This window comes from Anabrus simplex, chromosome 2 (genome assembly GCF_040414725.1).
Source record: "Anabrus simplex isolate iqAnaSimp1 chromosome 2, ASM4041472v1, whole genome shotgun sequence".
Taxonomy (NCBI): domain Eukaryota; kingdom Metazoa; phylum Arthropoda; class Insecta; order Orthoptera; family Tettigoniidae; genus Anabrus; species Anabrus simplex.
Window position 1 is genome coordinate 419,574,404 of NC_090266.1, and position 25,924 is coordinate 419,600,327.

Sequence of the window (25,924 nt, forward strand, 5' to 3'; positions counted from 1 at the left end):
TCAAACAGCTTGGTCCAATCAACATTTTCGAATGCCTTTTCTAGATCTACGAACGCCATGTACGTGGGCTTGTCTTTCTTAATTCTGTCTTCTTAGATCATGCGTATAGTCAGGATTGCTTCACGTGTTCCCACATTTCTTCTTAAGCAAAATTGATCTTCTCCCAACTCAGTTTCAACTTGTCTTTCCATTCTTCTGTAATGAAACGGCGTATGACTTTTAGTCCCGGGAGTATCCGAGGACAAGTTCCGCTCGTCAGATGCAGGTCTTTTGATTTGACTCCCGTAGGCGACCTGCGCGTCGTGATGAGGGTGAAATGATGACGGAGACGACACATACACCCAGCCCCCGTGTCACCGGAATTAACCAATTATGGTTAAAATTACCGACCCTGCTGAAAATCGAACCCGGGTACCCTGGGGCCAAAGGCCAGCACGAAAACCATTTAGCCATGGAGCCGCACATTCTTCTGTAAATAATGGGCTACGTGTTAAAATTGTGCAGGCGTGAGATACTAAACTAATAGTGCGGTGGTTTTCACAGTTGTCAGTATCGGCTTTCTTGGGAATAGGTATAACAACATTCTGCCAAAAATCAGATGGCACTTCTCCCGTATCATGCATCTTACACACTAAACGTACAACCTCTCCATGCTGGTTTCTCCTAAAGCAAACAGTAATTCTGAGGGTATGTCATCAATTCCCAGTGCCTTGTTCCCACTTAGGTCTCTCAAAGCTCTGTCGAATTCTGACCTCAAAACTGGGTCTCCCTTGTCATGAGCATCAACAGCCTCTTCTTGTTCCAGAACCCTATCATCCACTTCTTTACCTTGATACAACTATTATATATATATTCCTGCCTTCTTTCCCTAGAAGTGGTTTTCCATCTGAGCTTTTAGTATTCATACACCTACTTTTCCTTTCTCCAAAGATTTCCTTGATTTTCCTGTATGCAGCATCTTCCTTTCCTAGGGTCATAGAACCTTCAACATCCTTGCACTTCTCTTTCAGCCATTCTTCCTTACCTGTCCTGCACTTTCTAGCTACTTCATTCTTTATTCGCCTGTATTGTTTTCTGCCCTCCTCATTTTTTGCATTCTAGTACTTTCGTCGTTCTTCAGTCAGGTCTAGTATCTTTGCGTTATCCATTGTTTCTAGGTTATCATTCCTTTCTTCCTAATTTTTCTTCAGCAGCCTTACTGATTTCATTCACCATGGCTGTCCATTCACTGTTGCCAGTTATTCACTGGTGGTTCAGTTTTGAGCGCTCGGTGAAGATGAATCCAAGAAAGAATTAAGCTCTGTTTGGTAAGTCCCTAAGCACATATCATAAAAGTATTTTCTCCAAAACTTGTAAATACTTCAACGAACATTACAGTGACTGAGGTCAGGGGACAGGGTACACAAGTATGTAATAACAGACACAAGTACACGATAATAATGACCAAATTATTCGCACTTTACATTGATTCATAAATGTCGAAATCTACAACATCTTACAAATATTGTTGGTGAAAGACAGTTTTCAATATTCTATTCTTGTGCAGGTTTTTAGTCAAGGAATTATTCGCAAGCCTTCAAGCCTGAGTGTACAAACACTGTTATGTGGCAAATGTTTTCTACGTCAATAATCAAGGGGCAGTTTGCACATAAATAGCTCCAATCAGCGGCCAATTATTCACTGGTGGTGCAGTTTTGCGCGCTCGGCAGGCTACCGTGTCACCTGGGGGCAGTGCAAGTACGCCCCTTTGTGAGGTAGCAGCGACCGCGTCTGCGATGCAACTCCTGGGGATTTAATGTGCTCTCGATTCTTTGTTATTACCTTCCCCAGCATTGTCATGTGCACTGTACACATCTCATCCCCTCGCATGAAAGATACACAACGCTCAACCTATGTGCGTGTACGTGTAACCAACTTCTGGCCATAAATAAAATATTCGGTCTTGCTAGTTTTGTACAACGTAAGCATGCATTTTATACAGTTATCACAGACTCGGCAATAACGGATACTTATTCTGTTTGTTATATATCAGCGAAAATTTGGTCTGTTCTCTAAAGGAGTGATCACAATACCGAGAACTTTCCCGGGATCTTTTGATTCCTGGTGCATTATATAGGAGCTATGAATATTGAGGCAAATGGTCCCAAGTATTAATATGTGACAATGCAGATTGACAACCTATATTCTTGTGATGCCTATGCTAGTGTGTGCGCGTGTGCGTGTATGTGTGTTTGATAACGGGACCGTCCCATTATCATTTTCATCGAGTTAAAACGAGAAAGCACGAGTGCAGTGGCAACGCTGGGACTCGAACCTGCAAGTCTTTCATAGACATTGACTGTCCGGCTCCATGGCTAAATGATTAACGTGCTAGCCGTTGGTCACAAGGGTCCCGGGTTTGATTGCCGGAAGGGTCGGGAATTTTAACCATAATTGTTTAATTCACATGGAACGGCGACTGGGTGTATGTGTCGTCTTCATCACCATTTCATCCTCATCACGACGCGCAGGTCGCCCACGGGATTCAAATCAAAAGACCTGCACCTGGCGAGCCGAAGTCGTCGGACAACTCTCGGCACTAAAAGCCATATGCCATCACATTATAGACATTGACCGCCTGACAAGAATGGTAGTGTCCACTAGTGCTAACCATACTGAACATATTACTTAAATCACAAGATAATTTTCAATGCACGTAGGGAATTTAGTTCTTTCGTAAGCAATAAAGTTTAAAGTAGGCCCTACATCAATAATGCCTAGAACCGTCAATAATTACAGAAAATCGCCTGAATAGTTTTCTTTAATTACAATGCGATTGTAATTCCATCTGAATTGGGTTTGGGGAGGGACATTTGCCCTGGCTTGGAAATTTGGGTCTTGACACTGCCAGATGATGTGCTTGGTGTGATTTTTACAAAATTAATTGAGACAGTTATTAGAGATATAATTTGTTTCAAGTCTTAGAGCATATAGCCTAATATTTGGTCCAAATAATTAGTATACAAACATATTTCACAGATTTCAAACAGATTTCACAAAAACACAGGTTAACATACAGTTTTTATATGCACGCAGTTCTCGTAATAGAAAACTTTCTAAGCCCAAAATGCAAAACAACAACAAAAACAGCTACTACGTGGTTGAAAGGAGGGGGAAATAATACTGGTTTCTCACCAAGATGGCTGCGGTTCGAATCTCGACCAGTACATATACGATTTTTGAAGTGAAAAATCACGTTCGCGTGATTTTGTTTTCACGTAACACTGTAGGTCTCTTGGATATGTTCACAATATCAACAGTCACGTAAAATTACAAGCTTGTTTGAGTTTTAGCGTGATTAGAAGTATCAATTTCTTCCTCAGGATTACACTGTAGTAGAGAATAACGTGTCTTGTTTCTTTAAATTGCAGACATCGAAAATGTACGTCGCTGTAGGAAATTGATTCAGAAATTAACTTGTTTCCAGATAGATGTGATAGGTTTTTGTCTAGAATGTCTACGTTCTAGGGAAATACATTTATTTTATTCATCTTCCTCTGGTGATATTTGGATCATGAATTTGGAACTATTCATTTCTGTGTCCTGCTTATGAGGACATAAGGAACGTTCTTAAATGTATTGTTATTAAGATCCTTAGGCCGATCTGACAGAGATCTTACGGGATGGATAAAATGCATAGTGCGACATTTCCAATGTTGGGAAGAGTACAAGAACAAAGTACATGGGCTGAATTACAGTTACCTGATAAATATTTTTCTCAATTGCAATTACAAATTACTTTTTCAACAAGAAATCGATAAAATTACAATAAATTTCAATTACAACTAGTTTAGAGAGCGCAGGTCTTATAATAATAATAATAATAATAATAATAATAATAATAATAATAATAATAATAATAATAATAATAATAATAATAATAATAATAATAATAATAATGAGTAATATAACTATTAAGAGGAAGTTTAGAAAATATATACATTTCTACAGTATACCGAGATATCGCCTTCATATGAGAGATGAAGGAAAGGATTAGTATATAGAAGAAGAAGTATATCTGTGAAACGAAGAGGGAAATAAGAGGCGGTAGGAGGATGTGTTTTCGGATCATAACTTGATGATTCATGCAAGTTTATCTAGTATTTCGGCACAGAAACTATATCGCAATAATTAAAATGAGGTAATGCGAGTGATTCAACAAGAATTTTCTTTAGTTTAAAAGGGAAAGTGAATTTGAATTTACTGGGACAGTGTAGCGTTCCGTATATTTTTCTACACACAGATATACAGGACCAGGACAGATATTCGTCAAATATTATACCAAGATTTCTTACATTTTGGCTGTACTGTATGGGAGTACCACTTATGGACAACCGTGGTAACGCTGTTCGATTGGGTTTGCGAAGTAATTTAGGGTAACCAATAATTATTGCCTTGGATTTTGATGGGTTTAAATTTAATCCGCCAATTCGAATATTCTTTGTTGTTATTAAGTACACACTGCCGGCGACCGGTGAGATAGGAACTGATCCACTGGAGTGCACTCGCGGAGAAATTTGAATTAGTATTTAATCACTGCCATTTTTTTCGCGTGGGGGTGTAAGGTTTGCAAGGAAAATATGACATTCATTTACTGTAGACTTTTTTAGCATAAAGATCATCACTAGGTGAGACTAAGCATGATAGCTTGAAACTTGATCAGAGTAGTCGTTTTCAGTTTAGAGAGCCCCAGGTTCGATTTCCGGCCGAATCAGGTATTTCAAACCTTAAATGGTGCATTCCCTTGGCTCAGGGACTGAGTGTTTGTAATGCCCCCAGCATTCTCCAACTCACACAACACTATCCTCCACTACAATAAGACGCAGTTTTCCATACACGGCAGATGCCGCGCACCCTCGTCTCAGCGCCTGTCTTACAAGGTCTACACCAGGCTGGACTAGCAATAGACACATGGCATTTCTATTGTTATTGTCATTTTTATTTTAGTTAATGACTTGCAGCGCTTCAAATAATTTTCCATTTACATTACATATAAAATAATTGGTCTTAAAATTTTCATTGGTAAGCCTTGACCTCTCTGTATGCTGGATATTCAGCCCGAAGGCTGGTTTGATCCTCTACAGCTCCACCAACAGCTGTCATAGATAGCCTAGGTGTCACTGAAGAGGCATACTAGGGAAGTGAGGAGTGAGGTAGTTTCCCGTTGCTTTCCTCACTGAGCCAGAAGTTGCTATTGCATATCTCCCTGCCAAGCCCACTGAAATACATGCACCAGCCGACCCTATGAGCGATATTTTCACACCATTCATAACGGGGACTGGCTGCATAAGGAATGGCATTACTGGCATCGCTCATATCTTGGTCACTTTCATATTGTCAAAGCCAAGGATGAGACTGATACAGGTCAGTGAAAGTAACAAATTTATTCTAGCCCATACCAGAAGACATAGTGCACTGTAAACACTACATCCTGCCAGCAAAGGCATCTTGACCTCTCTGGGGGATAGTATATATTTGTATTTAGTGGAAAGACTCCCTACAGGAGCACTGAAGGAATATTTGGGATAAATAGGCCTAGCCTACTAGGTGGTAAGAAATTACCTCATCCAGAACTGGTGAAGCTATTGGTTCTGCTCTAGTAGGACTGAAGAAGTTAGCATCCTCATTTGCTTTTCCCCGTTTCTTCTTCTGTGCGATGCAGGCCTGTATCAATTACTAGAAAGTAACGATTGTTAGAATTTAAGAATTACATTTTTTTCAAGAATTAAATTGCAAGTAAATATACTTTTTGTAAATCGTAACGTATTCGGGAGATAGTAGGTTCGAACCTCACTGTCGGCAGCCCTGAAAATGGTTTTCCGTGGTTTCCCATTTTCACATCAGGCAAATGCTGGGGCTGTACCTTAATTAAGGCCACGGCTGCTTCCTTCCCACTCCTAGCCCTTCCCTGTCCCATCGTCGCCATAAGACCTATCTGTGTCGGTGCGACGTAAAGCAACTAGCAAAAAAACGTAACGATTACAAGTTAAAAAATTACTGAGAATGTAAACATTGCAAGTAATCCGATTTCTTTCATTCAATTACTTCTCAACTCCTTATATTTCCTTAAAATGTTCAGTGACGGCATTTTAATACTTGAAGAGCTATGTAACTCGTTAACAAGTAGTAGGCTGCTCTTCCCCTGTACACCTTAGAACCCATGTGACATATAGCCTCCCATTCAGCAGCCAATTAATGCGTCTGTTGCACGCAGTTTGCTACAGTTGAATTAATGTGAGTTGTAAAGTGTGGCTGTCCATTGTTTGCGTGGGTTCGTGCAAACTGCCCATCTCTCCGTGCTGTACCTTGTTTCATCATTTCCTCACAACAGATGGTGCTGCACTAGAGAGCTTCAGATCTTTCATATTGCTTGATGAACTTCCTCAAAGTTAGAGACATCTGTGTTACTAATTCAAACACCTTTAGAAATTAGGCATCTCCACAATTTTTCCGCCTGCGATTTTTTCAACAAAGTGTTTAATACCGGTATTATAATTCCGAATAATTTTATCCTTATAATTTCTATTTGACACTAATATCCTTTCTTTTTCTCTGTCAAGCACAGACGTGTTTTATAATAATAATAGCACAAACAGTTGTTTTATACAATTTCACAGTGTCGAGCACCTGATAACTCTAGAAAATTTTTATTATCCTTTGAAACTGGATTTAAGGATAAACATTTCCAGTGAATTCTCAATTTTCTTGTCAAATTTGCAACACTGTCTTCCTGGAGATATCTTAGTTCCAAGTGGGTATTTGCTACCATACTCGTTATACGTTCATGTATAGGCCTACGTTGACCGGGCGAGTTGGCCGTGCGGTTAGGGGCGCGTGGCTGTGAGCTTGCATCCGGGAGGGTTCAAATCCCACTGTCGGCAGCCCTGAAGGTGGTTTTCCGTGGTTTCCCATTTTCACACCAGGAAAATGCTGGAGCTGTACTTGAATTAAGGCCACGGCCGCTTCCTTCCAAATCCTAGACCTTTCCTATCCCATCGTCGCCATAAGACCTACCTGAGTCTGTGCGACGTAAAGTCACTAGCAAAAGAGAAAAAGGCCTATATTGATTTCAATCGTCTCATTTCGGTGTGTTGCTGAATACACTGATTAATTTTCCTAACATTATGTTGTTCCTTGTTAGCTCCTTTCTATTAATTCCACTATTCATGAAGATTCATAAGGAATGTTAAAATATTGGTGGTCTGTAATTGCTAAGTAACAAGCAGAAATAAAAAATACTTTAGATTTCACAATGAATTTGAGATTTGTTGATAGTGGAGGTAATGTGTGAGAACTTGGATTTCTTTCTTTCATTTCTGTCTTCGTATTTCACTCTCGCAGTTCAATTTCACACTCTGACTACGGCGCGAATTTTACTACTTTCGCCTCCGATTGTGTCATGAAGCTGATTTTTAACGTCAGGTAGGGGGTGAATTGCGTTTTGTCCATGCAGCGTCATGCATTCTGAGACTCTGCATGGACACGGAAAGCGATGGATAACACCAATGGTGGTTATACAGAGCAGATATAAAGTAAATGTAAACCTTTTAGAAGATAAGTGGAGATGATTTTCCTTTAGAAAACCATTGGAGTTATTTGGACTTCAGGAATGGTCTTGGAAAAATATGTGCCACAATTTGGACCAATCTATTCTGAAAACAATCGTCTCAATCGTATGTACGTTCCTTTTTCCAGTACATAAAATTAAATTACTAATGAAATAATTTCACACAGAGTTTGATAAAACGAACAGGCTTTGAGAAGCTACGTGAATATCTCGAAGTTCAATTAAGTAACGATTCAAAGTTCTGCGTAGAACGATGATACGGTTCTATTTTTTTCAGAGTAGTGTGGCAAGAGACATGCAAAAGAGAGCAGGCTATTCACAACTAATCAGAATTGTTAATCTGTGATTATTACCTGTAAGGGGATATACACATATTTATTCTTCCGGCTTAATGTAGGACATCATTAGATAATTTATCACTAGCGTAGCTATTCATCGCTGAGGGGAATTGCAATCTGACATCCAGATCAGTGGGTAGCCACTGTCTAGGCCAATATTTCACTGAGAATGGGATATGAGGTTTGATTTAAATCAGTTTCTAGTATAGTCTAGTTAAAGATAACTTTCACTAAGCGCGCAAGGTGCCTGATTGAAGGAACTTACTAGGCCCTGGGCTAATATATAGCGAGTGGAGATGGAGGCGCGATAACAGCTAATGACACGGCCGTGTGTCGCGCATTGCATGTCGGAAGGGGCCAATTTCCTCCTGGTGCATGCAACACGTTCCATTAGCGGCGACATGACCCGCTTGCCGTCTCACTACGTATCTCTTTATCTTCAAAGAAAACTCTTGGTTATTAATGTTTTCTTTTTTCAGTTTTTATGCTTCTATTGACAGTTCTCCGAAACTCTAGCACCGTCAACGAAGGCAGAGAAATGGTTTTGGTTATAAACTACTTATTCTTGTAATGCTGAAGGATGGTGGCTGCGTGCTTTGTTTTAAAAAGCTTTTTATTCCCAGGACTTCACCCGTAATAGCCTTTATGTTATTTGCCAAGATTGGGAAATTACTCCTATTTAGTCCTTTGTCGTTAGTATACGATTCTGAAGCGAATAGGCCTATTGGTTTATGAACGAAATATAGAGTATTGCTACCTAACATTAAAGGTTTTAAACTGTCCCTAAAATAAATAAATAAATAAATAAATAAATAAATAAATAAATAAATAAATAAATAAATAAATAAATAAATAAATAAGAATCTACCAGTTTGCATTTAAGAGATAGTGGGTTCTAATCACACTGTCGGCAGCCCTGAAGATGGTTTTGCGTGGTTCCCCATTTTCACGCCAGGAAAATGCTGGGTCTGTACATTAATTAAGTCCACGTTGCTTCCATACCACTCCTAGCCTTTTCCTATCCCATCGTCGCAATAAAACCTATCTGCGTCGGTGCGACGTAAGGAAAATTGTAAAAATGGCGATCTACAGATATTAGGATGTACGTGATTTGCGCGACAAATCCTTCGACCTTATTGGCTGTATCCACGAGTTTGATTGAAGCTCGTTCCAATCTTGAGATCAGGATTTCAATTCTTGCACGCTTCGGAAATCGATCCGAGGGCCTCCAAACCAGAGGCAGAGATTTAGCTTCGAACTCCTTGACGCCAGCAAAACGATGATGATGATGATGTTGATCAAAATAATATGTTTACTAGCTACCTATTTAAACGTCACTTCCCTTAACTATTGTAAAATGTGGATGGGATACTATTGGTCATGCTTTTGTATTTAATGGTTGAAGACTCATTAGGTGCTACCCATGCACTCTCTGCTTACATCTGTGAAAATACGTCGCCACTCACTAACACCGCTGCACATTATCCAGTGTGCTACGAGGATCACATTACTACGTTCGCACTAAAAAACAAAATAAAACTACAGAACTTGGGGCTCAAGTTACTGCCCTAACCCCCTACCGCCAACCCCTCAATGGATCTGCATGAAATCTACTAACGTAAGCACACAAACACGTACATACAAACTGCGTGAACAGAAAACCAGCCGCACCTTCAAGTAATGAATTGTAATTAGGATAGGTTAAGAATCGCAATTACACCCAGGAGGAGTGGGCAGAAAGGGGGGTTAGGGAGGAAGTGGAGAGGAGGAGAAGAACTTAAAGACGAAGAGAGAGAGAAAGTGAGAGAGGAAACGTCAAGGGACAGAAACGGAAAAAAGAGGCATGTTCACTAATTAGAGCCAAGACCGTAATTAAGTAATTTTTAATTAAGTGACTCCTGACTTGGTAATTCTACTGTGTGGAGAGAGAGAGAAAGAGAGTGAGAGAGAGAGAGAAGTGGATCAATCCGCGTACGGAGTTCGTCTCCCCAACCCCCTCCCACTCGCGTCCTGTTTATGTCGAGTTTCGCAGTTATTTCTATTTTGTCGGAAGTAGTGATGCTACATCAGAGCGGGGATTCAACGATGCAACATCCTATGTCCAAAGGAGATCGCGTATGGATGTGTTTGTGAAGATGAAGATAACCATCGCCCTTGTACTATGTTGCAGGGAACTGTCCATTATTAAAAACTTTTTCTTTACACAAATGATGCGCAGGTCCTTATTTCTGCGGACCTAATTAAAAATAACTTTTATCTTGAGAAATATGGTTTCTTGTACAGCTGTCTCATTCTCTGTCTCACTCTCTCTCTCTTATTAATCGCTTATTGAATGTTATGCACAGTACCTCGGAGAGCTTATAATTCGCACACTTACACGCATCTCTGTAACGATAATACAATAAAAACATATTATCTTCTTCCGGAGTAACGATAAATTGTGTTAGTATCACATGTAAATTTATGTCCGCCTACGTAGCGTAAAGGTCAGTGTTATTAGCTCCCGTCCTTGGAGACTTGGCTTCGATTCCCGGTACTGCCAGAAATTTAATATGGCAGGAGGGCTGGCATGTGGTTGAAATGGTACATGCAGCTCACCTCCAATGGGGGTGTGCCTGAAAAGAGCTGCACTACCTCGTGATGAGGACACGAGTTTACATTTTTATATATATCTTTATCAAGATCCGTATAGGCCTACAGTATAACGTAAAAATAATATGTTAACGAATAGAATGAAGGTATACCGTGTAGTAATAATGTTATTGGTTATAAGCCCTAAAAACTATTTATTTTGTCGGGTTTCAGGGCACAGCGAATCCGGAAATTTGTGCCGCAAGAGTTCTTTTATGTGCTAGTGAATCTGCTGACATAAGGTTGACGTATTTGAGCGCCTTCTAATACCATCGGACTGAGCCGGGTACGAACCTGCCAACTTGATCTCAGAAGACCAGGGCTCTGCCGTCTGAGCTACACAGTCCGACTATACCGTGTATAATTTTAGATCGTTACGTCCACCCAATGGTAGTAAAACAATTCTCTCGATAAATATTCCTTCATCCTGACCACCACAAATGTGGAAAAAAATTCTTATTTACCGGGCGAGTTGGGCATGCGGTCAGGGGCGCGCAGCTATGAGCTCGCATCCGAGTGATAGTGAGTTCGGACCCCACTGTCAGCAGCCCTGAAAATGGTTTTCCATGGTTTCCCCATTTTCACACCAGGCAAATGCTGGGGCTGTACCTTAATTAAGGCCACGGCCGCTTCCTTCCCATTCCTAGGCCTTTCCTGTCCCATCGTCGCCATAAGACCTATCTGTGTCGGTGCGACGTAAAGCAAAATGGCAAAAAAAGAATCCTTATTAGCCCATACGTTGAAAAAATTCAGTCAGCAGCTTTTAGTTCTCTTACAATTCCTTTTCAACTGAGAATTCATCTACTGATATAGAGTTAACATTGAAGTAGTGAGATTCAGAACTGATTTTCACAAACATTATTTTTGTTTGTACTCCGTTGAGGCCAAATTTGATGGTGATGGGTAAGGGATCACTAAGTGTATGCAATCTGCAATGCGCACTGTACATATGGTGACGTCATACAGCGAGCGATCCGTCAGCGCATTCTTCAGTTGGCGAACGGCAGTTAATTACAAGCGCTCCATTATCGCTGCACCCAGCAAAGCTAAGCGGGGCGAGGCAGGAGAGGCAGTATTTAGTAGTAACTTGCACGCTAGCACCGGTATGTCACGTTTTGAAAATATATGTTTAAAATTAGTCTTTAATGAAGGTACCATTACCATTTAATGGTATTGCCGATATTCAATGCGCTGCCATGGAGCCCGCATGTTGAACTTCGCAGTGTACCCTTTCCGTTACCTCATAGGTAAATTATTTACATTAACTGTATCAATTCGAAACGAGATGAGAGACTCAATTATTATCAAAGGGGGTTTATTTTCTTATTTACCGAGCAAGTTGGTTGTGCAATTCGCGCCGTGCGGCTGTTAGCCTATACTCGGGAGATGCTGGATACTCACCCCACTATCGGCAGCCTTCAATAAAGTTTTCTGTGGTATCTCATTTTCTCACTAGGCTGTATATTAATGGCTTGGTCACTTCCTTCCAAGTCCTAACCTTTTCTATGTCATCGTAACCAAACTGGCTGTCTGAGTCCCTGTGACTTTAAACTACTAGCAGAATAAAAAAATGAACAGCTTGATCACAGCCTATAGTCCCTTCAGCATTTAGAATACATGAGGGTCAGGACCACTTGAACAGCACATAAGGAGTATTTTCAAATATAGGCCTACATTAATTTGTTAATGAAAAGACAGTCCTAAATAATTTGTTATTATCCCATTTATATTTTCTATGTAAAATAATGAGTTATTCCATTAAGCACTTTCTATCAGAAATTTGGTTGTTGTCTAAAGCCACTCAATCTTTAAATATTTAATTGATGTCTTTCTTCGTACTCTTGGAGTATTTCAAATACATTTAAATATGGATAGTAAGTGTTGTATTTGACCATTATGGTACTTCTTCTTTTTACCCCATTGTTGATATACTCCACCTTGTCTATCCAGCATGTTTAAATTTCTAAAACGGCACTTGTCAAATTCCTCAACTGGTGATCAGAAATGTGGTGGTCACCCTAAGTAATATGACCCCCTGACTGTTTAGAATAGTTTGATGTAATTTGGTGGAGGAGTTCTAAACCCATGACAAAACAGCCCTGTGTATAAGACTAAGATCTACTGACTAGTTGGGGTCTTCCTAACAAAAGAGGTCAATGAGTTCATTACCACCACCATTACTGTCAATTTTTATTATTCTATTCAGGCTACTATGTATTAGACATCAGCCATTAACATTCAGGGAATGTTACTTAATTCGTAATACGTAATATTTCCCCAAATGTATTACGTAACTTATACATGCGTAACCTCGTGTAATTGTACTTTGCCTAAATAGACGTACATGTTTTTTCACTTGATATCCATGGTTCGTTCTATGCATTCCATCTGTATAAGTTTAAGTAAATTCTCACAGTTTTATTTAAGTGTTTACGAAGTAAACAGCCAATAGCCTATATGCCAAGATGTATATATAAATAATCCACGTCAAGTTATGTTTAGTAATTACTAGGAAGCTACTCCACGTAAGACCGCAGTTTTTTAAGTATCCACGCTCAGAAAAGGACAGTGTTATTTATTTACTGTAGTTTGTTAAAATAGAGTTACAGTATTTATTTAATGTAGATCGTTACTATTGAAAGTGACGTTATTCCTGAGGCGGAAATCCTTCTATATTCTGCAACAAGCCGTTGTTAAGGTTGAACACCGCAGCTTGACTCCCAGCTAATCACTTTCATTACCCTAATTACATCGCTAGTACTCTGGTACCCCGTCTCGTCCACCGCCCCCACCCCCCGCCGACAACCTCACTACCTTCCCCACTGCTACTGACTTGGAAACGCCCTCCTTCTCGGAATATTCAGTCCTTTTCTGGACAGAGTTAGATAAACACATCACTTGGAACATTAAGTTTTGCATAATTCCGGCGCAGCTGCTTATTGTTAGTTAATCCCACCTGTAAAAGACTTACATGCACATTTTCTCTGATAATAATAATAATAATAATAATAATAATAATTATTATTATTATTATTATAATAGGCCTAATAACAATAATATTTCTTTCTTCTTTCTTTCTTAATCTGTTTACCCTCCAGGGTTGGTTTTCCCCTCAGACCCAGCGAGGGATCCTACCCCCACCGCCTCAAGGGCAGTGTCCTGGAACATTTGATTCTGGGTCGGGGTTAAACGTGGGGAGGAGGACCAGTACCTCGCCCAGGTGGCCTCACCTGTTACGCTGAACAGGGGCATTATGAGGGGTTGGTAAGTTTGGAAGGATAGACTAGGAAGAGGGAAGGAAGCGGCAACTAGCAAAAAAAAAAAAACAGTTAGGTACCATCCCGGTGATAATAATAATAATAATAATAATAATAAGAAGAAGAAGAAGAAGAAGAAGAAGAAGGAGAAGAAGAATCTGATAAATACAATTCTAAGGGGTCCGCTGTCTGTAATGTAATCTATTTCGCCAAATTTTTATATATTTATCCGTTTTTAGGTTTGTTTGTCTGTCTGTCTGTCTGTCTGTCTGTCTGTCTGTCCGTCTGTCTGTCTGTCTGTCTGTCTACCTGTCTGTCTGTCTGTCTGTTCCTAAAAGCTGAAAACTGGTGGACTTATTTTAACCAAAAAATTCATTTGGAATCCACTCACTCTGGATTGTGTTATCAGGTACATATGATGTCGTGGTAATCACATGCATTTGGTATTTATAGGAAGATTATTCTCAAGTATTTTGCGTTAACATTAAGTCTATAAAAAGACTGTATATAACACACGTTTAAGAATATGTTATAAAGTGAGTAACGGGATAAACTAAAGAGCTATTTTACACTTTTTGGTAGGCCAGATAATAACTGGGGTGTCATCAACGTTAGAGTGCCACGCCAGTGGTAAGAGATACATTATACAACCTGAAAACCACGGAGAATATCACACAACTTAGAACCAGGAACTGTACCGTACAATGAATTCGGAAATATTCCTCATTCGCTCTAGAATTTGGTCAGCTTCATCATATTTTCGTTACTTTCCCGCGCTGTCGTAGGCAAATGCAATTTTAACATGTCGCATTAAACGTGTGAATAGAGCCATGTTACTTCGCATAAATTCCTGAAGGTAACATATAATCCACTGCAAATTCCCGTGTGAATAACGGGTACAAATGCTAATGCTAATGCTAATAATAATAATAATAATAATAATAATAATAATAATAATAATAATAATAATAATAATAATAATAATAATACCGAGCTTGATAGCTGCAGTCGCTTAAGTGCGGCCAGTATCCAGTATTCGGGAGATAGTAGGTTCGAACCCCACTGTCGGCAGCCCTGAAAATGGTTTTCCGTGGTTTCCCATTTTCACACCAGGCAAATGCTGGGCCTGTACCTTAATTAAGGCCACGGCCGCTTCCTTCCCACTCCTAGCCCTTTCCTGTCCCATCGTCGCCGTAAGACCTATCTGTGTCGGTGCGACGTAAAACAACTAGCAAAAAAATAATAGTAATAATTCAAAGTTACCATCCACATTTAAATGTAATGGAAATATTTGAAGATTAAGTAGAATTTTTTTCTTCCTGGCCTTTTTCGTAAATACTTATGGTTTGGCACTGTATGACGACTAAACCCCTTTTTACGGCCAGATGACCCTTCTGACGCCAAGTCTATATGCAGACATGTATTCGCTATTGCCTGGTTCTGTGGTTGTTGATATTGGGATGTGTTGCATATTAATGGAGGTGTGTGTATTAAGACGAACACAAATCACTCAGTCCCGAGATAGAGAAATTAACCAGATGCAGTTAAAATATCTGGCCATGACGGAAATCGAACACAGGCCTTCTAAACCGAAGTCCACAACACTGACCCTTCAGACATGGAGCCAGACTGTTGAAGACTACGGCAGACCTTAATAGGCTTACGTAATTTACATACTTTCCAGTGTATTTCTTTTAATTATATATTATTCACTGATGACATGGAGGTTGGTGAGCAGCCCTTAAGGACTGAGTACAGAAACGGTATTTAGAAGATGTTTGGGCCTAAACAATGCCTAACAGTGGCTGCCGCATTCCAAATACATTATTTATCACTTAGACGATATTTGAACACTGCCAGGGAAACTGTTTAACCTCAAATTTTAGGAGTGAATCGCAATCAGAAGTTATGTACCAAGAAACTTATAACTTGTTTGTTGAGACAATTCCAGGGACAAAAGTCAGTCTGAAGGTCTCCAGTAGGTCGTTTGCTGGGAAATCGCAGCAACTCATTTATAATATGCGGAGAGATTCTTTCCTTCTTTCTTTCTTTCTTAATCCGTTTACTCTCCAGGATTGGTTCTACTCAGTTGACTTCCTGAGGCTGAGTGGACCCCGTTGCAGCCCTCGTACCCATTTTCAAATTTCATGGCAGAGCCGGAAATCGAACCCAGGCCTCCGCATGTGGCAGTTAATCACACTAACCACTACACACAGGAACGGAGTATACGGAAAGATACAGTTTAAAATTCGATTTCGCTTTTAAACAGATGATATAAGGGACTTGTTTATTGAGCCTGATACAAGGGGAATTTCGGTAACTGCCAACTTGACTACGATTCTTGACTACCGGAATATTTTATTTTTCTTGGGATAGTTTCTCTAAAATAATAGGTTCCATTGACTACATCCCTACCCGATCGTCAGAGGACTGTCGCATACATCAACCTGGAGGGATTATATTATATTTAAAGCTGCAGTCGCTTAAGTGCGGCCAGTATCCAGTATTCGGGAGATAGTAGGTTCGAACCCCACTGTCGGCAGCCCTGAAAATGGTTTTCCGTGGTTTCCCATTTTCACACCAGCAAATGCTGGGGCTGTGCCTTAATTAAGTCCACGGCCGCTTCCTTCCCACTCCTAGCCCTTTCCTGTCCCGTCGTCGCCATAAGACCTATCTGTGTCGGTGCGACGTAAAGCAACTAGCAAAAAAAAAAATATTATATTTGCTGCCACCGAGTAAGTATACGTAAGAGTGATGCTGTAAAGTAGTTTCGGCAACGATGAGATAGGAAAGGGCAAGGACTGGGATGGAAGCGGCCGTGGCATTTATAACACCCTCAGTATTTGCCTGGGGTAAAATGGGGAAACTACTGAAAACCATCTTCAGGGCTGCCGATGGTGTGGCTTGAGCCCACGATCTCCAGAATACAAGCCTACATCAACATGGCCCGTGCAACTCGCTCGGTTATGAGTACTATAATTTAATTTTCCCTTTGCCGATGCACTTTAGACTACATTCACCGTTACGACAACACTACAGTATAATCAAAACTACACTTCCTCGTACGGTGGCGTCTCGCTTTTCTCTCGCTGATATTATGAGATTACATTTCCACAGAAAGCGATGTTTTTATCTGTGGACAAGTCATGCTTACGTTCAGCCATACTGAGTAGTATGTAAGACAGTCACACAGACGACAGCTTACTAACGTTTGGCGCGCGCACCGGCGAATTTCATTGGTTGCGACAAGCAAAGAGTAGCATGGAAGATACTTCTATTTCCATTCTCGAATCAATATTGAAATTTAAACGATGTCTTGCTAAACACCGGTTGAACATTGTTTATGCAATGGAACATCGTGAGTAACATAGACGTTTTTAGGTAGATATTATCTAAGGCTTGAAACTAGTCATCGTTTCTGCAATCGGCCCTCTGAGCCTAAGGTCGCGGTGTACTCCCGGTATGAGTCAGTACGTTTTTCAAGATGGGAAAGTGCATCCCTCACCACGATGCTCACGTTGGCATATACAGTAAGGGAAGTGTGAACACACGATATTTTTACACGTAATTCACTAAATTATTTGCCTGACGATTATTTATTACGAACATCCAGATTTAATATACGGAAAACAAAGCTCAAATACTTTGATGCCAATTTCCTTCCTACTTTGCCATTCACTGACTCATGCCTAATTTAATTTCACATACAGTACTTTCCGCGTTTCGTAAGTTCGTTCCAGTTCAGTAAGTTGGAGAAAGAAGGTAGGGAAGTGCAACGGAAGTGGAGGCAAACCATGTGTGTGGGCGTGGCTCAGTATATTCACGTCAGCTGTCCCTTTCCCAATATGCAACCAAGTTTTATATTATTATAGTCCGTGAAATTGGTTCATCTTGCGATCTCTTCGAAGATCAGTAGATCTACTAGTAGGTTTTAAATTAAACAATAACAAATTATCTTTATATGTCATTACAATAATAATTATTAGTTTTATGATAATAATAATAAAAAACTTTATCATTTACTGAACTGGATTAAAAAACGATCTTAACTTCCTATCATAAAACAGAAGTTTATGGATGACCATTACTTCTTTCGGATTGAAAAATATCAAATATCTATATAGGATAGACCGTCATATCAGCAAACAGTTCTAGTAAATATGAAACGGTTAGAAAGTACTGAAAGTCACCCAGTTTGTAATCTGTTTTATAAAACAGGCTCGTGGCCTTATAAATTTAAAGAATATTGGACCTTGCCTTCGTCTTTCGCGACGATTAACGTTTATATAGATCAGATACTCATAAACTACAATATTCTTGAGAAGTGAGGATTTTTCAACATTATTTGTTCAAAAATGTATTGTCAATATACAAAGATCTGGATTTCTGATGGTGCTCTAGTATTTTTCACTAACGGTATATTACCAGCATGACACGTAAGCTGACTAAGATTATGCTAATAAGCCTGCGAGAATCAATCACACCCGCATCCGCCAAGCTTGGGAACGAATGAGGTCAAAGTTAATGCACCAGTATCTCCTTCTCCGTTTCCTGACTCCTTGAATAAATTCCAGGCTGAAATGCAACCAGCTCTACATTCATTTCTCGCATAAGTTTTACGTGGAATCAAAGCCGCTGGAATGTGAATCTCAATGTAGGAAATCTCTCTTGCATTGACCAGGGATGAAACCACGGATGCTTGATAATGACACCTGGTAATATAATCAGAAGGTCGTTTTTGGTCATTAGACGGGGTGAGAAGGCTTAGATGGTAGAACGCTGGTATTCTGAGCCCAACTTTGCCAAGATCGCCAGATTCGATCCCAGCTAAGTCCGGTGGTATTTGAAGATGATCAAATACGCCAACCTCATGTCAGTGGATTTACCAGCACGTAAAGGGATTTCCGCCGAAAAAATTCCGTCACCTTGCCGTCTCTGAAAACAGCAAACTCAGTTAATAAGATGAAAAAACAATGCTATTATTATTATTATTATTATTATTATTATTATTATTATTATTATTATTATTATTATTATGTTTTTGATGCTTTATTTCCTTTCCGAATGCTTGAGTGATTGATTTTGATTCATACTGAATCTTAAGCTAATGAGCCGCGTAAGGGAAGAGATACATTGTAGAGGGGCGTGATAGCCGGGTGTTACAGTTGTTGGTTTCTCATCAAGGCGGCCGTGGTGCGAATCCCGACCAATGCATGTGGAATTTTTGAAAGGAAAAGTATTGTACCTGTAGTTTGGATTTCGTGGAAAACTGGAGGTCCCGTGGCATGATCTCGATATCGACAATCATGTAAAACTGCTCATTCGCTTTTGCTAGCAAGTGATATAATCAAGTCAAAGTTCGGGAAGCCGGGAGAGGAAAACACAGGTAAAATAACAACACGCATAAACGAAGAAGTGTGAAGTAAATAAACGGTTAGGTAGCATTGGTGAAATGTGTGAGTCTCTGACGAATTGAGAATTGTCGTCACCCAAGGTGAAACTCCAAATTCTTCTTAGATGTCTCCTACTATAGGCAGGAATGGTCCTGGATGAATTCTCTCTCTCAAATACCACTAACAACCCCGAAGGAGATATTTCGTTCACAATCACTATGATATTTTTTCTCTCTGCAGTGTACACACTTGTTCTTGAGGTCTTGCGCATTGTCATTTCAGTTTCAAAAAAGGAAAGGATTTCTTCGATTGCCGCTTGTTTTTTTCCCTCTTTTTTCTCTCCCGCTCTTTTTATATAGATTCCTCTTGTGGCATGTATGCAACGTGCACAAACCGAAAATGTAGCATCAGCAGCATTCTATTTAGGTCCTAATTGGGCCTCTCAACGCGTTATAACACAGAAAGCCTGCGGAGCGCACTCGATCTGTGACAGAGAAGACTCGTCAGGAGGTAGAGGTTTCACACGGCATTACTCGACTGTGTCATTATCGCTAGACTTATAGAGGCACATAAGGGGCGTAAGCTAATAATGAATAACACCTCTTCCAGAGCTGTACTTACGGCGGGATGTGCCTGCCACTCAAAACAGCATTCCCTTCTCTATACTGCCTCGAGAGCAAGGGTTTGTTTGTCACTGTTCTATCATCTGAGAAGAATGGTTGTGCTAGCACAACTGATACACCGTATCATTTGTATCAGTTCTATAGCCTATTCACTTCAATATGATATCGAGTAGTAAAAATGTAAAGCCTTTTCATTCTAAGAGAAGATAACGTATACTTTACTGGTGAATTTGTTCGCAGCATGACTGCATAAGGCATCTTTTAGAGTCCCCTCGCAAACAAGGATATAGTGTATTAATTAGGCTATATGTTCAAGGTTATAATTTTAAAATGGCACCCTAATATGTGGGTGAATACCATAGGTCAAAATAGCTTTTGAATAATATTGTTTTAAAATGAAAATCCACAGTCTGTTTCCAGTAATTCAACCGGGTTAGGAATGGAATGAATAAAGCCCTCATTTATCGGCGAGGGTAGGCATTGTACCAGCTGCCGTAGCCTGTCGCGCTCCTCTCGGGCAATGATTAACGACCGACAGATGACATGAAATGATTTTGGAGAGTGTTGGTGGATTGAAAGATGACAGAGAAAACCGGAGTACACGGAGAAAAACCTGTCCCACCTCCGCTTTGCGGGCACAAATCTCACATGGAGTGATCGGGATTTGAACACGGAACCTAGCGGTAAGAAGCCGGCGCGCTGCCGCCCTGCAGCCACGGAGGCTCTTTGAATCATATTACAGTATTTAACGTAAGCTTCAAAACTTTACAGTTCAGGCTTCCGAAACAGTATGCCGTGAAGACCAACTCGTCCTTTGAATAGTCTAAATTATCCATGTAGTCCAGCTACTTGGCTGAATTGCCATCTTAGTGTCCTTCGGTTCAGAGGGCCCCGGATTCGATTCCGGCTGGGTGGGAATTTTAATGTTGTGTGGTTAATTCTTCCAGCTCGGGGCTGGGTGTTTGTGTTCGTCTTAACGCACATTTTCATTTATGTACAACACATCGCACTAGAATACAACCCTTCTCATGGAGTTGGCGTCAAGAAAGATATCCGGCCGTAAAAATGGGGCTAAATCCATACAAAGTGCACAGACTGAAGTATGTAGCATCAGCAGCATACTATTGATGTCCTAATAGGGCCTCTCAACGCGTTATGACACAGGAAACGTGTGGAACGCAACTCGATCTGTGCCAGAGGAAACACGTCAGGACTCGTTTGACGAGCCTTGAATCGAACCCGAGGGCTTCGTGTACTAGGCAGGCAAGCCATCCCTATACCACTGGGCTCGTTCCATTATTGAATTTTGTATTCGAATTATATTATTCCACAGCCAATCACTTGTCATTTTAATGCTGAGGTGTGGGTGCGTCAGTGAGCTTTGCATTTCGAAATTCCCAGTCATAGACTGCAAACAAACTCATGACCTGTGCTATGCGTATCACGTTGTGAAGCCTCTTATATATTGTAATACTATCAAATAACAAACAGTGAATTATCTCTTAGTAATTCCTTTAGTTTCTTCTTCTTCTCCTTCTCCTTCTGCTTCTTAATCTGTTTACCCTCCAGGGTACCCTCAGCGAGGGATCCCACCTCGACCGCCTCAAGGGCAGTGTCCTGGAGCGTGATACATTAGGTCGAGGGATACACCTAGAGAGGAGGACCAGTACCTCGCCCAGACGGCCTCACCTGCTATGCTGAACAGGGCCATTTTGGAGGATGGGATGATTGGAAGGAATAGACAAGGACGAGAGGAGGAAGTGGCCGTGGCCTTAACTTAGGTACCATTCCGGCATTTGTCTGGAGGAGAAGTGGAAGACCATGGAAAATCACTTCCAGGATGGCTGAGGAGGGAATCGAACCCCCCCTCTACTCAAATGACCTCACGGGGCTGAGTGGACCCCGTTCCAGCCCTCGTACCACTTTTCAAATTTCATGGCAGAGCCGGGAATCGAACCCGGGTCTCAGGGCGTGGCAGCTACTCACACTGACCACTACACCACAGAGGCGCACTAGTTTGTTATTGACAAATTAAGATTGGAAACGTACTGAGTCAGCCAGAGGAAATTATTGACAGAAGTATATTATACTGGTATTTCGGGTGCTGTGCATCACAGTTCAACTGTCGTAAAAGTGTCCAAAAGACGTGAATGATACACGCACCTATTTAAAGTGGTAATCTTCTCTATGTATTCACCACAAATTAAAGTTAAATCTTTAAAGTGAATCACCTTACAACTGTCACGATGTTTTGAAAATATTGTATTTGACTGTACGTAATAGGCAACTTTAAGATAGCAACATTGTTGAAGGTTCTGTGCTACCCAGTTTCTTTTTAATCCACTCGGTGTACCATCGTCATCTCCACAGAATAATCTTATTCTGAGTCTCCACAGAAGTTTTTCTGAATCAAAGTTTTCTTTGGTGTTTCTCAGTTACTCAAAGGCACTATGTTACCTTTCAAGCTCTGTCCATAATGTTCCTTTACTTCGACAACCTTATATAAATTGGTTCTTTAATACGGTTAAGTCATCTACTTTTCGTTACTTCATACTAAAATGTTTACGGAATAAATCGAGTTTTCTACTGTCTTAGCACCATAATTGTATAAAAATCACGTTCGATACTTTACAGAAAGTAAATGATGTCTTACTGGTGATGTCCCGATATCTTTAGCTCTCTTTACATGCAGCTAATTAAGGCTAATTATTTCTGTTTAAATTCTGCAAAGAGGAGATCCTGGAGAAGATTTTATTTCAAAAGTAACTATTTGCGTGGATTGTGATATTAGCAAGAGTTCAATGGGTGGAAGAGTGAATCTTGAATTCGAGACTGTATAAAAAGGAAGTCACTGAGAATGATGCATACATGCGAGAAGGTTTTTTTTAGAAATGAGCATCAGTCAGGTGAAGCTGGCATCCAGTGTTTTGAATGCGACCAGCAATGCGGAACCAATCTTACAAATTACTCGGTTTGTGAAGTTAAAAAAAAAGAGCTCCACTATTCATGGTATTTGTGGACTGGCTTGCAATCCGAGACGCCTTTGCGTCCCTCATCCACATTGACAAGTCCGCGACCCCTTCCATGTATCAAGCACCATTTCCTCTGCCAGCGTCAACTAACTTTCAATTGTGCTGAAGGCCAATATTTTTGTTTCGACGTCCTCCCCCACTTTCCTCTTCATACATAGCAACTGCTCATAATGGATCCTACATATGAACACATAGACATTGCTGTATTGTTGACATCTTATACTTACGAGGGAAGCAATGTTCTCTCTTGTTTTTTTAACAACAACAAAAATCTCGACAGTATGATACGCCGGAGATTCATTTCCTACATCATCTAAAGTGGCCCAACATATTCGAGTGGTGCGAACCAAAGTGAGCTTCCATTGTGTCACAGTGCTTATCGTTTCGCTTAACTCCGGAGACTCAGATCAATGCTCGTCACAATACCTTTGCACATGTGCCAGTACTTTTTAAAATATCCTCTTTGCAAATTTTAGCAATAGTAAGGATAATTAGCTGCAGTCTATCACAAATGTTTCTGAGATTGGGGAACACATTTTTTTTAGAGAATCCACCTCTTGTAATATTTTTTTCTAATTGAAGGTAAGGCTCGAAGCTAAGCGTTCTCTTCAGAAGCGGGGATGAGGTAATATCAGTTGCAGTGAGGCTCACGTGAATTCCAAAGAGGGAAGAAAACTTCATGAAGGGGGAGGGGGTAGAGATTTTTGCATATGAATTCTCACTGTGTACACTGGAGAAGGATGGAAATTGGCATTATATAAATGGAGTTTACTCGATCTTAGACGATTGTTTCTTTACTGTACTTTAGGGTATTATGATTATTGTGATAATTGGTTCCGCGTACTTACCGTGTATGTAAATATTTACTGGTACCCTGTATTATTATTGATTTTTTACACTAGTACCGGCATCAGTAGTTTAAACAAGAAATTGGGAGGGAATCGGCTGTAATATTTGAGAAATACGGCATTGTAACGTTTTCTGTATGCTGCGCACCGATAAAACACAAAACCTTTTCTTTAAATGGCAAATCATCTATGGAATTTGAACCACGAAACGTTTCTTGACTCCATGTATAGTGCTGACAGCGAAGCTTCCTGTTTTTTTGTGAACATGTTTTTTTAAGCTAAGTGATGAATCTAATTTCTTGAAAACCGAGCGAGTTGGTCATGCGGTTACGGTCGCTGAGCTGTGATCTTGTATTCATGAGATAGTGGGTTCGTACCCCACTGTCGGGAGCCCTGAAGATGGTTTTCCGTGATTTCCTATTTTAACACCAGGCAGATGCTGGGGATGTACCTTAATTAAGGTCACGACCGCTTCTTCCCACTTCTAGCCTTTTCCTATCCCATCGTCGCCATAAGACCTATCTGTTTCTAAGACCTATCTGTTTCGGTGTGGCATAAAGCAAATAGTAAAAACATTATGTCTTGAAACAGGATTTACTCAACATTAATAGAGCACCTCTGAAGAGAAATGGGTTCGAATCCCTGACCAAGCTATTATATAAATACTAGAACAGAATTTCAAAGCCGTACGGGTTTCCAGATCAAACTCACTCAAGATTGTCGATAATCAACTCCTTAGCTCCTAAAATAAAACAAAAACAACAACGGAAAATCGTTCCGAACCCCAAAACGGCAAACGTTTCTAGTCATTGTCCTAAATATCTATGCAGTATATCTATACATGGTATCAATGATGATTGTTGATAGTTAGGGGCTCGTCTCCTGTGATTAATATTGCAGGATGGAACCCCAGTACAGTTGGTTGTGTTTTAAGAGTGCTTAAATCCGAGAGACCTGTATCAGTAGATTACCTGGTACGTTAAATAACACAATTTTAGGCCAACATTCCAACATTCTGATAACAACCAAGAGGATTCGTCATGCTAACCACATGACACCTAGTAATAAGCCGGCCTTTGGCCTGAGCAGCGATCGCTTGGTAGGTCATGGCCCTTTGTTGCTGTTGCACCATGGTCGCGGGGGGGGGGATATTCCAACATTCTGACATTTCCTAAGATCAATAGCAGCTGAAGGGACATTAAATACAAAACATAGATTTCGCTCACAAGAACGATGCCCTGTATTTCCTTGAAGGCTACTCAAAATGTGTTTAACAGTAATAAGTAGGAAGTAATATCAATTTAAAGAGATTCAAAGTCGGTGTTAAATATCTTCTTGAAATGAAGAACAGGCGTCACCAAAATTTTCCAGCTGGCGTCCCCACTTCGTGAGCTCTGTAAATCCCATTGCCCCATACCCCAACACGGTTTTTACAATTATTTACACTTATATTTTCTAATACTGTAGAATAACTGAGAAGATTTCAAAATTCACGGTAGACTAGTGCGGTTAACCGGGGTTATAAGGATGAATGAGTCAACGAAGTGCCAGTATCAAGCTGCTGCTGCGTCAAATTCAAACCGTTGACCTGAAGAGAAGTTTGAATAAACATGTAACTAATAAATAAATTCATTCATTCCACTCACAATAATTCACCTGATTATTTTAAAACAACAGTTTGACGTTAAGGATTGCGCTAGTAGGCCTACTTTAATACATAGGCACTCAGATACAGAAGTGGGAGGCACATGTTGGGAGAACGGACAGGAGGAGGATCCTACCGAAACAAATCCTGCAACAAGTTCCCACTGGATTTATTAACGTCCGACGAAAAGAGGGACTGAGGCCGTAACGAATCACATGATCTGATACTTGGCACGATACTGATCATAATGATGATGATGATGATGATGATGATGATGATGATGATGATGTTATATTCAGAGCCAACCACCACAGAAACACGCAATAGTGGTTACATCCCTCCATATAGGTTTGGCGTCAGGAAGGGCATCTGGCCGTAAAACAGGGCCAAGTCCACAGGTGCGACACAGTTCGCACCCGCGACGCCACACCTGTAGGAAAAAACGGTAGCAAAAGATGAAGAAGAATTGATTATGATGATAATGATGATGATGATGCTCATGATGATGACGATGATGAATTCATGTGCAGAGGAACAATTTTTCTATTAAC

At 40.4% G+C, this 25,924-nt stretch overlaps 1 protein-coding gene across 2 annotated transcripts in view; it reads left to right on the forward strand.

Annotated features, from left to right (window-relative positions):
* pros (prospero) overlaps window positions 1-25,924 on the forward strand; it is a 51,345-nt gene that overhangs the window by 17,932 nt on the left and 7,489 nt on the right. The gene's annotated exons all lie outside the window — the stretch shown is intronic.